General features: G+C 37.9%; 1 long non-coding RNA gene across 1 annotated transcript in view; it reads right to left on the bottom strand.

Annotated features, from left to right (window-relative positions):
* Nucleotides 1-363: 363 nt before the first annotated feature.
* The window catches only part of LOC125963989 (uncharacterized), a 64,061-nt gene continuing 48,445 nt past the window's right edge, over nucleotides 364-15,979 (bottom strand). Inside the window, exon 3 of the long non-coding RNA XR_007476438.1 lies at nucleotides 364-546. This is a non-coding gene — a long non-coding RNA (uncharacterized LOC125963989). The remainder of the gene's footprint in view (nucleotides 547-15,979) is intronic.

Raw genomic sequence — 15,979 nt, 5'->3', positions numbered from 1 at the left:
TAAAGACAACTAAACGCTACTAGAGCCACCTTATGGAAAAAAACCGAACAAAGTTTTTGGCCAACCCAGTATATATCTTGCTCATGGATCTGTAGTGCTAGGTGGATGGTTGAGGTGGAAAAATTCTAACCAAGTGTCACTAGAGGCATGACTAATGACTAAATAAACCCATTTCCTTGAGTGATTTTTTTTTTAACATCTTTATTGGAGTATAATTGCTTTACAATGGTGTGTTAGTTTCTGCTTTATAACAAAGTGAATCAGTTATACATATACATGTGTTCCCATATCTCTTCCCTCTTGCATCTCCCTCCCTCCCACCCTCCCTATTCTACCCCTCTAGGTAGTCACAAAGCACTGAGCTGATCTCCCTGTGCTATGTGACTGCTTCCCACTAGCTATCTATTTTACGTTTGGTAGTGTATATATGTCCATGCCACTCTCTTACTTTGTCACAGCTTACCTTTCCCCCTCCCCATATCCTCAAGTCCATTCTCTAGTAGGTCTGTGTCTTTATTCCCGTCTTACCCCTAGGTTCTTCATGACCTTTTTTTTTTTTTTCTTAGATTCCATATATATGTGTTAGCATACGGTATTTGTTCTTCTCTTTCTGACTTACTTCACTCTGTATGACAGACTTTAGGTGCATTCACCTCACTACAGATAACTCAATTTCGTTTCTTTTTATGGCTGAGTAATATTCCATTGTATATATGTGCCACATCTTCTTTATCCATTCATCTGTTAATGGACACTTAGGTTGCTTCCATGTCCTGGCTATTGTAAATAGAGCTGCAATGAGCCAGGACATATTTAAAGTGATAAAGGAGAAAAACCTACAACCAAGATTACTCTACCCAGCAAGGATCTCATTCAGATTTGATGGAGAAATTAAAACCTTTACAGACAAGCAAAAGCTGAGAGAGTGCAGCACCACCAAACCAGCTTTACAACAAATGCTAAAGGAACTTCTCTAGGCCAGAAACACAAGAGAAGGAAAAGACCTACAATAACAAACCCAAAACAATTAAGAAAATGGGAATAGGAACATACATATTGATAATTACCTTAAACGTAAATGGACTAAACGCTCCCACCAAAAGACACAGACTGGCTGAATGGATACAAAAACAAGACCCATATATATGCTGTCTACAAGAGACCCACTTCAGACCTAGGGACACATACAGACTGAAAGTGAGGGGACGGAAAAAGATATTTCATGCAAATGGAAACCAAAAGAAAGCTGGAGTAGCAATTCTCATATCAGACAAAGTAGACTTTAAGATAAAAACTATTAGAAGAGACAAAGAAGGACACTACATAATGATCAAGGGATCGATCCGAGAAGATATAACAATTGTAAATATTTATGCACCCAACATAGGAGCACCTCAATACATAAGGCAAATACTAACAGCCATTAAAGGGGAAATCGATGATAACACAATCATAGTAGGGGACTTTAACACCCCACTTTCACCAATGGACAGATCATCCAAAATAAAAATAAATAAGGAAACACAAGCTTTAAATGATACATTAAACAAGATGGACTTAATTGATATTTATAGGACGTTCCATCCAAAAACAACAGAATACACATTTTTCTCAAGTGCTCATGGAACATTCTCTAGGATAGATCATATCTTGGGTCACAAATCAAGCCTTGGTAAATTTAAGAAAATTGAAATCGTATCAAGTATCTTTTCTGACCACAACACGATGAGACTAGATCTCAATTACAGGAAAAGATCTGTAAAAAATAGAAACACATGGAGGCTAAAGAATACACTACTTAATAGCCAAGAGATCACTGAAGAAATCAAAGAGGAATTCAAAAAATACCTAGAAACAAATGACAATGAAAACACTACGACCCAAAACCTCTGGGATGCAGCAAAAGCAGTCTAAGAGGGAAGTTTATAGCAATACAATCCTACCTTAAGAAACAGGAAACATCTCAAATAAACAACCTAACCTTGCACCTAAAGCAATTAGAGAAAGAAGAACAAAAAAACTCCAAAGTTAGCAGAAGGAAAGAAATCCTTGAGTGATCTTACAAAACTTGATGAGATCAGGAGGGCACATATCATTTCCACTTTACAGACACATAAACTACAGCTCTGCGTCTATGTGGTATGATGGTGTCAGGACAGAACTCAGGACTCTGTCTTCTGCATTACTGAGGCCACATCATATATTTTAGTTGACTGTGAATAGAGCTTCTATTTTAGAGATTTAAAAATTATGCTGGCTATTGGAAAATAATTGCTTAAGTATCCTTAGTCCCTGCCCTTGCACGTGGTGAATAATCCATTTATATTATTCTAAGTACTTGCTTGCCAGTTTAGCTTGAGCTATATAAAATTGCCATTTGGTAGGTGAAAAACTGTCAAATACTGGCTGTTCCATGTGATTCAACCCACACCATTGAGAGATCAATTCACCTCTTACCACTCACCCTCCTCACTCAGCCACACTTGTGGCCTCCTCGCTGTCTTCACACAGAATGTTCTTGCCTCAGGGCTTTTGAATTTCTGTTTTCTCTGTCTTGATTGCTCTTCTTTCAGATAATGATTCCCATCCTCACTTTCTTCAGAAATTTTATGCAAATGTTACTGTCTCAAAGAAGCCTTCCTTCATCATCTAGTCTAAAATTTCAATCCCCTGTCCTGACCAAACACACCTTTTCTATCCCCCTTTCTGGTTTATTTTTTTTCCCTTTAGGATCCATCATTATTTTACATATTATATATAGTTATTTATTTTCATTTATTGTGTATCTTTACCTTATAATGAAAGCTCCCAGTGTGTAGCGATTGTAGTTTGTTTTATTCACCGCTGTTATTTCCAACATTTAAAATAGTGCCTGATACATAGTAGATGCTCAATAAGATATGTTGAATAAATGAGTGTGAACTGACCTGTAGTAGCCATAAATCCATGGGTCTAGATCTTTGACAACATCACATGGGTAATTGGTTACTCTGTTTTGTGACAAAACCAGGATTGTAGAGGTCTCTGTAGCTATGGTACAGAGTGATGGGGAGGCCAAGGAAACACAACTGTGGCCCATTCCTTTCCCATTCTAACAGGACAGCTCAGTTTTTATCTCTCTTATATTTTGGGGTTCAGGTAGGATTTCATTAGGGAAAAGGTTTATGCAGATGGATAATAACAATTTGAAACTACTGATTTGGGATAACCACAACAAAAAGTGTTTATAAGTGATCGTGTAGTTTTGAGACTAAAATATTGTGATTACAGTGTTTTTTCAGCACCCCATGAGGAGTGTAAGGGGTGGGTGTGATGGGGAGTCATCTGTAAAACCCACACATTCGGTGAGCTTCATATTTGAGAGATTTTTAAAACTGTTCTTGAAATGTAAAAGTTATTGTATTTTAATGAATTGTTGAAAACTCCCTCTCCCTCATTCCTTGGTATATTACTCTATATTAACCCTCCATGTGATTGAAAATTCCTAGTGGGGAAGGGGACACAATATTATTTATGTATTTACTTTTTGCTGGGAAATTGGCCTGAGTGCTATACTGGCCAGAAGCAAGGGAAAGTGGCATCAGGAATAACAGGTCTTAGTCCACAGTCTCCGAATTTGTGTATTTCAACAAATTTTTAAACACATGATGACACAAAAATTGTTAAGGCCGTAGTATAAAGACATTAAAAGAATTGATGTGAAAGCAAGATGGTGAACCATAACGTAATCAAAAGATATGTCTGCCTCTATTTGTTCTCCCAGTAACCTGGCCCAGAACCCTGCCTCAGATCACTGAGGGCTGCCTTAATCTCCTGTTTTTCCATGATACACTGCTTCCCTCTCACAAATCCTTCAAAATGGATATCAATGCACTTTATATGTTAATACAGAACTTTGCTCTATTGAAAATATAAACATATAAAGCAAGCTTTTACCTATCAAGATTTACAAATTGAAAAGGAACGTGCTAATCACAGTAAGCGTTAGTTGAATACTTAATAATTCTTAGACTAGAAGAGTAACTGATATTTAGCTAATAATTAATAATGATTTGGATGGAAGAAATACTATTTTCATGCAACTATACACATGTAAGACTACCAGGGGAAAATAGATGGGAACAGGAAAAAGGAAAGAAGCTGTGTGATAGTTACAGCAGAATGAATGAAATTCTGAGTGAAGATTAGAAAGTCCAGGTAAATAAGACAGAGGAGAGCCAAAGGGTCCAGTGATACCGTAAAATGGAAAATGCAGCTGTTGTAATGAAATGAGGTCCTCCGTCTATTTTTTTTTTCTTGCCCTTACATTGTTTCTGTTAAATAAACATAATGGTTCGGTTCTTAACCTGTTTTGATCCAGGGACCTTTTGAAAATCTTGTTAAAAATGATAGATTTTCTCCCCAGAAAAAAATGCTCCTATGCACAATGTTCTCCAAGGCCACTAAGTGGTGTGCAAAAATGTAACCTTCTTTGTTTACCTGCTGCATTTGTCTCTGTCTCAAGCCTGCATTCTGCCTGATAGCAGGAACCTAATCCAGCTCCTGGCAGTAAGCCATCCCTTCAGTGGCTTCTCCATGACTTGAGGTTTAAAATAACAACAACAACAAAATCCTGATATTTCCTCCCCTCTTCCTGCTTCTGGGGTTACCTCTAAACCCTGGGGCTCTGCTTCTTGTTCTGGCTCTACTTTGAGCAGGTATCCCTGAGACATATGAACAGCGTGTTGGGGCTTCTGGTTGTTGCTTCCATCACTGCTTGCTTTTCTTGCTGAGCAGCCATGTCCCCATTGTGGTGCACCTGCATGGTCCCTGCTCCTGGTCACTGCTATGTCCTTTTGTCCTGACTCCCCGATTCTCCCTCTGTTAGGGCTCTGCCCTTCTTCCAATCCTTTTCTCCTTGACAGCTTGGAGGCTCTGGATGGCACAGGAGAAGTAACTTGGTCATAAAGGATTCTCCTTCTGGGAATATAAGAATATGTCTACGTATTTTCTTATTTAAAAATATACAAAGAATAAATGAAAAAGTAATCAAAAAAAAAGAATGAAAATGATTTATAGTGGGTGGGTAGGAAAGGAGTAAAAGGGATGGGGAAGGGAGTGAGACTTTCGAGTGTGCCTTTTAAATAGTTTGGACTTTTAAACCATTTTAACAATTTACGTATTCAAAAAATGAAATTAAATGAAAAAGGATGAAACAAGTCAAACCTTAAAATTGTTTACTAACAGGAACAAATACTAATCCTAACTATATATTGAACTGATAACATAACTATAGATAAGATATTTAATTGGATTATATTTGTACACCTATTTGTACTTGGATATAATGTAAGATAATAAAATAACTGCAGGGAAATCTTAAACTATATTTAGTAGTTAACTAATGGCAGTTATTGTAATTCTAAAACTATTTTGTGTGTATTTTAGGATAAAATAAATGAATCAAGTTGTTGATATCGTTGGCAGCCAGGATTTTCACCAGGAGAAGGGAGTTTCAACATACAGGATGTAAGGACAGTAAGGAAGAACTCCTTGGTATTAAATTTAGATTGGAGTTATAATATAAATTAAAACTTTAAAATATCTGTATATAGCTATAAGCACATATAAATATTATATAAATAATAGAGAACATATATATATGTATATATGTATGTATACATACACAGAGAGATAACTGGCTAACTGTATACATTTGTTCTCCCCTGGAAAGACCTAAAATCAAAGACACCCTAGTGGCAGCAAGTACCACTAGTACCCAGACCTTGGTTGTGAATACCATAATCTACTAAATGAAACCAGAATTTCTTAGAGAAACAGCTAAAATGGGGAAAGTACAAAGTGAGCCTGGAACTTCTTGTGACAGGAAACAATGAACTGTTCAAAGACTAACTGGGTCTTGTCAAGAACACAACATGAATAGTAATGGTAATACATAGTAAAAAGTCCATGAATCCACAGTGATACCCAGAAATAGGGAGAGGGAAAATGAGAGGGAGAGGGAGAAGGGCAGGAATAGAGGGAGGGATTGAGAGAGAAGATTGTCCTCCTTTAAGTAGAATAATGCCAACTAATAAACGCAGAATGAATGATAGAACAGTCCCCACTTTGTAAACTCTAACATATTAAATTGATTTAGGTAAGCATCATCAATGGATGCTGTGGTGCTGTGGTAGCAGAAAAACAGTCCCCCAAAATGTTCATGCCCTAATCCCAGAAATGTGTTACTTTACATGATAAAAGGCATTTTGCAGATGGGAGTAAGGTTAAGGACTTGGAGATTATCCTGGATTATTTGGGTGGGCTCAGTGTCATCAGCAGGGTCCTTATAAGTTGAAGAGGGAGGTAGAAGAGAGAAACAGAGAGATGGCAATATGAGGACTCAGTTACTGATTTTGAAGATGGAGGAAGCAGGCCATGAGCCAAGGGAAGCAGGCAGATAGTGAGATGGTTGGAAAGAGTGGGTCAGGATGGTAACAGTTGGTGGTTCTTGGGGAGGGATATGCAAGTGTTCATGCAATTTTCTTTTACTTTTCTATAGGTTTGAAAATTTTCAAGCTAAAAAATTAGTTAAAAAGAAAAAGCCTAGGGGCTTCCCTGGTAGCGCAGTGGTTGAGAGTCCGCCTGCTGATGCAGGGGAAATGGGTTCGTGCCCCGGTCCGGGAAGATCCTCTCCCGTGGAGAGGCTGGGCCTGTGAGCCATGGCCGCTGAGCCTGCGCGTCAGGAGCCTGTGCTCCGCAACGGGAGAGGCCACAACAGTGAGAGGTCCGCGTACCGCAAAATGAGTTAAACTAGGTGTGGATTATTATTGTCATTTTGCACATAGGAAAGGTTAATAATATGAACATAGACACAAGCACCAGTGAACATCAGGGATGGAGTAGAACTCAGGTATTCCAGCTATGCATCTGTTGTACATTTTATTAAATCAGTGTTTAACCACCTGTGGGCCCTGGTGGCTTCAGGATCTATTGCAGAAAGTCTGTCCTGCAAATGAATTTGGGTACCCAGCTTTGTCTATAGATTGAACTATGCCTCACACATATTCTACTATTTACAATGTCAATTCAGCTGTTTAAAAATATTTAAAAATTAAAGTATTCTCCTTCTATTAAATATGTACATTGAGAGTTTTAAAAAACTGAAAAGCCAAGGATTTGGATATTTTCTTTCTGGTTACTTCTATGGCGCCACTGCTCATTCTCAGCATAGGCCATCAACATAGGACAATACTGATCCCAAGTCTTGCCTCACTAGAAGAATTTCTTTGAGGGTGGAGAATTGATATGAGTTTTTCGTTGTTATATTTCTAGAGCCTAGAACAGTGCCTTGTACTTAGCATGTGTCCAGTAAATACTGGTTGAACTAATGATGGGACAGAACTTCAAGGATGGAACCGGATTAGCTAAAGTGTCATATATTAACCGTCCACACACAGATAGAATTTTGTCTACATTTTAGAGCCATTAAAGAGCTCTCTGAAGTCATCCTTAGACTCTAAATGAAACCCCACTCTACAGTTCTTCCTTCCCTCTCAGTAATTTTCTATTGATCTTCTAGTCTTTATTTCTCTGTTACTCAATTGTTACTTCTAAATAGGCCCCACTAGCTGGGCTGAGTGCCTTTTTAATCTGTGCATTTTATTTCTTGAAACACATTTTAAGCTTCTTAAGGACAGAAACTACTTCTTATCTATTTTTTTCTACTCTTTTTTTCAAACCCAGAACCTGACATGGTGTCTATTTTTTTTTTTTGTAGGCACCTGTTATTTTTGTTTCTCCTGGCTTCTATTCATTCCTCTTCTCTTTTTTTTTTTCACAGACACACACTATATTTTATTTTTACAAGAGATAAATAGACTGACACCAAGCATTGTAAATGGATGACCACAACAAAAGCAACAATGATTGCAATTACCAAACACGAAACCCACTCATACTATGTCATAATATTGACATTCAGTCCAGTAATCCTCCACTGTAACAGCTCCTTTACTTTGCAGTGAAAATTGATTTGTATATTTTTTGCCTCTGAGTCCTTGTGGGATTTTTTTTTTATTCAAACAGAAAGTCACAAAAATTATAATCATCCTCATCAGTTCACTCAGTCCCATGTAATTAATTTTTTTTCATCTTGATCTTTTGTTAGCACTTTTATGATTTCATCAGTTTTCCATTAGAGTTCAGAAAATGCTTATTCATTCAGTTCACCAGTATAGTCAGTTACCAGAAACCTGTACTTTCAGAGTCTTTTCCATGAATTCCTTGAAGATGAAACCCTTTTATAGGAACATATTTGCAAAAGCATCAGATACACCCAGAACTGTCTGTAAATGACAAAAGACTTAAAAATGACCATGGTTAAAGATTTGATGAAAGTTCATAATAATGCAACTGACAAGGAAATTTAGTTATTTCTGAGATATACATTTTAAAGTAATAACTAGAATTATGACTTACAACATTATACCAGAATATATAAGATTTTTAGAAATTTCATGTAATGTCTCAAATATTTATATTAACATATTTCCATACAAATAATCCAAAGAAAGTCTGGTATTAGTTGTTTTGTTTGCTTGTTTGTCTTTTTATACTGCAGGTTCTTATTAGTCATCAGTTTTATACACATCACTGTTTACATGTCAATCCCAATTGCCCAATTCATCATACCACCATCCCCACACCCCTGCCGCTTTCCCCCCTTGGTGTCCAAACGTTTGTTCTCTACATATGTGTCTCTATTTCTGCCCTGCAAACCAGTTCATCTGTACCATTTTTCTAAGTTCCACATATATGCGTTAATATATGATATTTGTTTTTCTCTTTCTGACTTACTTCACTCTGTATGACAGTCTCTAGATCCAACCACGTCTCAACAAATGACCCAATTTCGTTCCTTTTTATGGCTGAGTAATATTCCATTGTATATATGTACCATACCTTCTTTATCCATTCATCTGTCAACGGGCATTTAGGTTGCTTCCATGACCTGGTTATTGTAAATAGTGCTGCAGTGAACATTGGGGTGCATGTGTCTTTCTGAATTATGGTTTTATCTGGGTATATGCTCAGTGGGGGGATTGCTGGATCATATGGTAATTCTATTTTTAGTTTTTTAAGGAACCTTCATACTGTTCTCTGTAGTGGCTGTATCAATTTACATTCCCACCAACAGTGCAAGAGGGTTCCCTTTTCTCGGCACCCTCTCCAGCATTTGTTGTTTGTAGATTTTCTGATTAAGCCCATTCTAACTGGTGTGAGCTGATACCTCATTGTAGTTTTGATTTGCATTTCTCTAATAATTAGTGATGTTCAGCAGCTTTTCATGTGCTTCTTGCCCATCTGCATGTCTTCTTTGGAGAAATGTCTATTTAGGTCTTCTGCCCATTTTTGGATTGGGTTTTTGTTTATTTAATATTGAGCTGCATGAGCTGTTTATATATTTTGGAGATTAATCCTTTGTTGATTCATTTGCAAATATTTTCTCCCATTCTGAGGGTTGTCTTTTCGTCTTGTTTATGGTTTCCTTTGCTGTGCAAAAGCTTTGAAGTTTCATTAGGTCTCATTTGTTTATTTTTGTTTTTATTTCCATTACTCTAGGAGGTGGATCAAAAAAGATCTTGCTTTGATTTACGTCAAAGAGTGCTCTTCCTATGTTTTCGTCTAAGAGTTTTATAGTGTCCAGTCTTAGATTTAGGTCTTGAATCCATTTTGAGTTTACTTTTGTGTATGGTGTTAGGGAGTGTTCTAATTTCATTCTTTTACATGTAGCTGTCCAGTTTTCCCAGCACCACTTACTGAAGAGGCTGTCTTTTCTGCATTGTATATCTTTGCCTCCTTTGTCATAGATTAGTTGACCATAGGTGCGTGGGTTTACCTCTGGGCTTTCTATCTTGTTCCATTGATCTATGTTTCTGTTTTTGTGCCAGTACTATATTGTCTTGATTACTGTAGCTTTGTAATATAGTCTAAAGTCAGGGAGTCTGATTCCTTCAGCTCCGTTTTTTTCCCTCAAGACTGCTTTGGCTATTCGGCGTCTTTTGTGTCTCCATACAAATTTTAAGATGATTTGTTCTAGTTCCGTAAAAAATGCCATTGGTAATTTGATAGGGATTGCATTGAATCTGTGGATTGCTTTGGGTAGTAGAGTCATTTTCACAGTATTGATTCTTCCAATCCAAGAACATGGTGTATATCTATCCATCTGTTGGAATCATCTTTAATTTCTTTCATCAGTGTCTTATAGTTTTCTGCATACAGGTCTTTTGTCTCCCTAGGTAGGTTTATTCCTAGGTATTTTATTCTTTTTGTTGCAATGGTAAATGGGACTGTTTACATAATTTCTCTTTCAGATTTTTCATCATTAGTGTATAGGAATGCAAGAGATTTCTGTGCATTAATTTTGAATCCTGAAACTACCAAATTCATTGATTAGCTCTAGTAGTTTTCTGGTGGCATTTTTAGGATTCTCTCTGTATAGTGTCATGTCATCTGCAAACAGTGACAGTTTTACTTCTTCTTTTCTGATTTGGATTCCTTTTATTTCTTTTTCTTCTCTGATTCCCATGGCTAGGACTTCCAAAACTACGTTAAATAATAGTGGTGAGAGTGGACATCCTTATCTCGTTCCTAATCTTAGCGGAAATGCTTTCAGTTTTTCGTCATTGAGAATGATGTTTGCTGTGGGTTTGTCTTATATGGCCTTTATTATGTTGAGGTAGGTTCCCTCTATGCCCACTTTCTGGAGAGTGTTTATCATAAATCAGTGTTGAATTTTGTCAAAATCTCTTTCTGCATCTATTGAGATGATCATATGGTTTTTATTCTTCAATTTGTTAATATGGTGTATCACATTGATTGATTTGTGTATATTGAAGAGTACTTGCATCCCTGGGATCAATCCCTCTTGATTGTGGTGTATAATCCTTTTAATGTGTTGTTGGATTCTGTTTGCTAGTATTTTGTTGAGGCTTTTTGCATCTATATTCATCAGTGATATTGGTCTGTAATTTTCTCTTTTTGTAGTATCTTTGTCTGGTTTTGGTATCAGGGTGATGGTGGCCACACAGAATGAGTTTGGGAGTGTTTCTTCCTCTGCAATTTTTTGGAAGAGTTTGAGAAGGATGGGTGTTAGCTCTTCTCAAAATGTTTGATAGAATTCACCTGTGAAGCCAACTGGTCCTTTGCTTTTGTTTGTTGGAAGATTCTTAATCACAGTTTCAATTTCATTACTTGTGATTGCTGTGTTCGTATTTTCTGTTTCTTCCTGGTTCAGTCTTGGAAGGTTATACCTTTCTAAGAATTTGTCCATTTCTTCCAGGTTGTCCATTTTATTGGCATAGAGTTGCTTGTAGTAGTCTCTTAGGATGCTTTGTATTTCTGCGGTGTCTGTTGTAACTTCTCCTTTTTCATTTCTAATTTTATTGATTTGAGTCCTCTCCCTCTTTTCCTTGATGAGTCTGGCTAATGGTTTATCAATTTTGTTTATCTTCTCAAAGAACCAGCTTTTAGTTTTATTGATCTTTGCTATTGTTTTCTTTGTTTCTATTTCATTTATTTCTGCTCTAATCTTTATGATTTCTTTCCTTCTGCTAACTTTGGGTTTTGTTTGTTCTTCTTTCTCTAGGTCTTTTAGGTGTAAGGTTATATTGTTTACTTGAGATTTTTCTTGTTTCTTGAGGTAGGCTTGTATAGCTATAATCTTCCCTTTTAGAACTGCTTTTGCTGCACCCCATAGCTTTTGGATCATCGTGTTTTCATTGCAATTTGTCTCTAGGTATTTTCTGATTTCCTCTTTGATTTGTTCAGTGATCTCTTGGTTATTTAGTAACGTATTGTTTAGCCTACATGTGTTTGTGTTTTTTACGTTTTTTTCCCCTGTAATTCATTTCTAATCTCATAGCGTTGTGGTCAGAAAAGATGCTTGATATGGTTTCAATTCTCTTAAATTTACTGAGGCTTGATTTGTGACCCAAGATGTGATCTATCCTGGAGAATGTTCCATGCGCACTTGAGAAGCAAGTGTAATCTGCTGCTTTTGAATGGAATGTCCTATAAATATCGTTTAAATCTATCTGGTCTACTGTGTCATTTAAACCTTCTGTTTCCTTATTTATTTTCATTTTGGATGATATGTCCATTGGTGTACATGAGGTGTTAAAGTCCCCCACTATTATTGTGTTATTCTCAATTTCCTCATTTATAGGTGTTAGCAGTTGCCTTATGTATTGAGGTGCTCCTATGTTGGGTGCATATATATTTATAATTGTTACATCTTCTTCTTGGATTGATCCCTTGATCATTATGTAGTGTCCTTCCTTGTCTCTTGTAACATTCTTTATTTTAAAGTCTATTTTATCTGATATGAGTATAGCTACTCCAGCTTTCTTTTGATTTTCATTTGCATGGAATATCTTTTTCCATCCCCTCACTTTCAGTCTGTATGTGTCCCTAGGTCTGAAGTGGGTCTCTTGTAGACAGCATATATATGGGTCTTGTTTTTCTATCCCTGTGTCTTTTGCTTGGAACGTTTAATCCATTCGTGTTTAAGGTAATTATCGATATGTATGTTCCTATGACCGTTTTCTGAATTGTTTTGGGTTTGTTTTTGTAGGTCCTTTTCTTCTCTTGTGTTTCCCACTTAGAGAAGTTCCTTTAGCATTTGTTGTAGAGCTGGTTTCATGGTGCTGAATTCTCTTAGCTTTTGCTTGTCTGTAAAGCTTTTGACTTCTCCATCAAATCTGAATGAGATCATTGCCAGGTAGAGTAATCTTGGTTGTAGGGTCTTCCCTTTCATCACTTTAAGTATATCCTGCCACTCCCTTCTGGCTTGTCGAGTTTCTGCTGAGAAATCAGCCGTTAACCTTATCAGAGTTCCCTTGTATGTTATTTGTCATTTTTCCCTTGCTGCTTTCAATAATTTTTCTTTGTCTTTAATTTTTGCCAATTTGATTACTATGTGTCTTGGCATGTTTCTCCTTAGGTTTATCTTGTATGGGACTCTCTGCACTTCCTGGACTTGGGTGGCTGTTTCCTTTCCCTTGTTAGGGAATTTTTCAACTATAATCTCTTCAAATATTTTCTCTGGTCCTTTCTCTCTCTCTTCTCCTTCTGGGACCCCTATAATGCTAATGTTGTTGCATTTAATGTTGTACCAGAAGTCTCTTAGTCCGTCTTCATTTCTTTTCATTCTTTTTTCTTTACTATGTTCCTCAGCAGTGAGTTCCACTGTTCCGTCTTCCAGGTCACTTATCCGTTCTTCTGCCTCAGTTATCCTGCTATTGATTCCTTCTAGTGTAGTTTTCATTTCAGTTATTGTATTGTTCATCTCTGTTTGTTTGTTCTTTGATTCTTCCAGGTCTTTGTTAAACATTTCTTGCATCTTCTCGATATTTGCCTCCATTGATTTTCCGAGGTCCTGGATCATCTTCACTATCATTATTCTGAATTCTTTTTCTGGAAGTTTGCCTATCTCCATTTTATTTAGTTGTTTTTCTGGGGTTTTATCTTGTTCCTGCATCTGCTATATAGCCCTCTGCCTTTTCATCTTGTCTATCTTTCTGTGACTGTGATTTTTGTTCCACAGGCTGCAGGATTGTAATTCTTGCTTCTGCTGTCTGCCCTCTGGTGGATGAGGCTTTCTAAGAGGCTTGTGCAAGTTTCCTGATGGGAGGGACTGGTGGTGGGTAGATCTGACTGTTGCTCTGGTGGGCAGAACTCAGTAAAACTTTAATCCACTTGACTGTTGATTGGTGGGGCTGGGTTCCCTCCCTGTTGGTTGTTTGTCCTGAGGCAACCCAACACTGGAGCCTACGTGTGCTCTTTGGTGGAGCTAATGACAGACTCTGGGAGGGCTCACACCAAGGAGTACTTCCCAGTACTTCTGCTGCCAGTGTCCTTGTCCCCATGGTGAAACAGAGCCAACCCCCGCCTCTGCAGGAGACCCTCCAACACTAGCAGGTAGGTCTGATTCAGTCTCCCCTGGGGTCACTGCTTCTTCCACTGGGTCCTAATGCACACACTACTTTTTGTGTGCCCTCCAAGAGTGGGGTCTCTGTTTCCCCCAGTCCTGTCAAAGTCCTGCAGTCAATTCCCACTACGCTTCAAAGTCTGATTCTCTAGGAATTCCTCCTCCCATTGCCAGACCCCCAGGTTGGGAAGCCTGACGTGGGGCTCAGAACCTTCCCTCCAGTGGGTGAACTCCTGTGGTACAAGTGTTCGCCTGTCTGTGAGTCACCCACCCACCAGTTATGGGATTTGATTTTACTGTGATTGCGCCCCTCCTACCATCTCATTGTGGCTTCTCCTTTGTCTTTGGATGTGGGGTATCTTTTTTGGTTAGTTCCAGCGTCTTCCTGTCAATGATTGTCCAGCAGCTAGTTGTGATCCTGGTATTCTCGCAAGAGGGAGTGAGAGCACGTCCTTCTTCCCCGCCATCTTGTTTCCTCTTCCATTCCTCTTCTCTTGATAATAACATTCTGCTTTCTTTCTGGGAACTCATCTCACCTCTATTTTGTAGACAACTGTGGGTAAATGCAAGCTATCCTGTCCTGTCTTAGCCAAGCAGGAGAGGAGGTTTTGGAAGAGATAGGTTAACAGCTAGACTGTAATCTTCTTCAGCATTATAATTAATTGAGGAAAAATAGAACACTGTCAACCTTCTTACGATATCAACTCAAGAAATTTTTTCATTGCAATGGTCTCTGTGGGTTTGCTGTGAATAGATTACTGATCCATGAATATTCTTGCATACTTGGTTGTCAAGATAATTTATCGTATAATCTATAAGTTTTGATTTGTAGCCTCATAAAAGACAGGAAGCCAGGCAGCCTCTCCTTTAGTTCCCCAGTGACAGGTAACTAGAAAGATATTTAAGCTGAGGGACCCTAAGCCCTGCAGTTTTCTTGTGTTTTTGTGATTCGCACTCTTGTCATGTCAGTGCTGGTCCCTCATGACTAAAGTGTATCCCATGTAGTGACTGAGACATTGGAAGATGTGTCTGGGGTGTCCAAGGCCTCCACGACCTTGTGGCAGTATGTTGTTGTCCCTCTTCTTAAGGCTTCTGTGTGCTTTCTTAAGGCTAAGTAAACTCAGTGATGGATAAGCCTATTGTATGCTGTGCACTTGATTGACAGTCTTGCAGCGTGTGACCCAGACTCAGCCAATGATACTTTCTCCTGGGACTTTGAATCTTGGGTTGGTGGCATATGTCCTAAATGGATTTTTTTTCTTTTTTAATTTGACTGGCAGCACAGCACTCTGACAAAGCTATAGAATAGTTCTTGCTCCCTGGATGTCAGAGCTACGTGTGTTTCTGTCTATTTCCAAGCTTTTCCACGGTTTCTGTTAGCATGCTCTCTTTCCAATGAATTCCTGTTTACCTAATTAATCAGAGATGGTTTCTTTTAGCTGCCACCAGAGAACTCTGACGATACAGCTATGAGTAAGGTAAGTTCTCAATACATTTTAATTGTTTAGTTAGTGTCTTGATTAGCTACTGCTCTGTAATAAATCACCTCTAAATGTGGTGGCTTGAAATTACAACCACTTATTTAGCTGCAGTTATGCAGGCCCATGGGTTAGACTGGGCTCAGCTGTCTGGTTCTCTTGGTCTCAGCCAAATTTCCCCACATTCAGTATTTTTGCCATAAACATCTTTGCCACAAATGTTTTTGCCCCAAACATTTTCACTGCATAGCTAAATGGCTGTGAGGCAAGTTTGCTATCATGGATAAAATAATGAAAAATAAAAGTGGGATACTAAAAAGGACATACTAAAACATGAGAAATGAGTAACAAAGTTAAGAGGACCTTATTGCAAAATACAAAATACTTGAATACATTTAGAATGTGTGTAGATTCATGCAATACTGCACGTATAACTGATTTTATTTTGTGGGTTGTACCTAAGCACTTGTCTTCCAAGGCTTTCGTTCATGATATTTTATACATTGATTGATTGATTGTTAATTTGTCT

Source organism: Orcinus orca, chromosome 3 (genome assembly GCF_937001465.1).
Source record: "Orcinus orca chromosome 3, mOrcOrc1.1, whole genome shotgun sequence".
NCBI lineage: Eukaryota > Metazoa > Chordata > Mammalia > Artiodactyla > Delphinidae > Orcinus > Orcinus orca.
The sequence above is the reverse complement of the archived record's forward strand: the minus strand, read 5'-3'. Positions and strand labels throughout refer to the sequence as shown.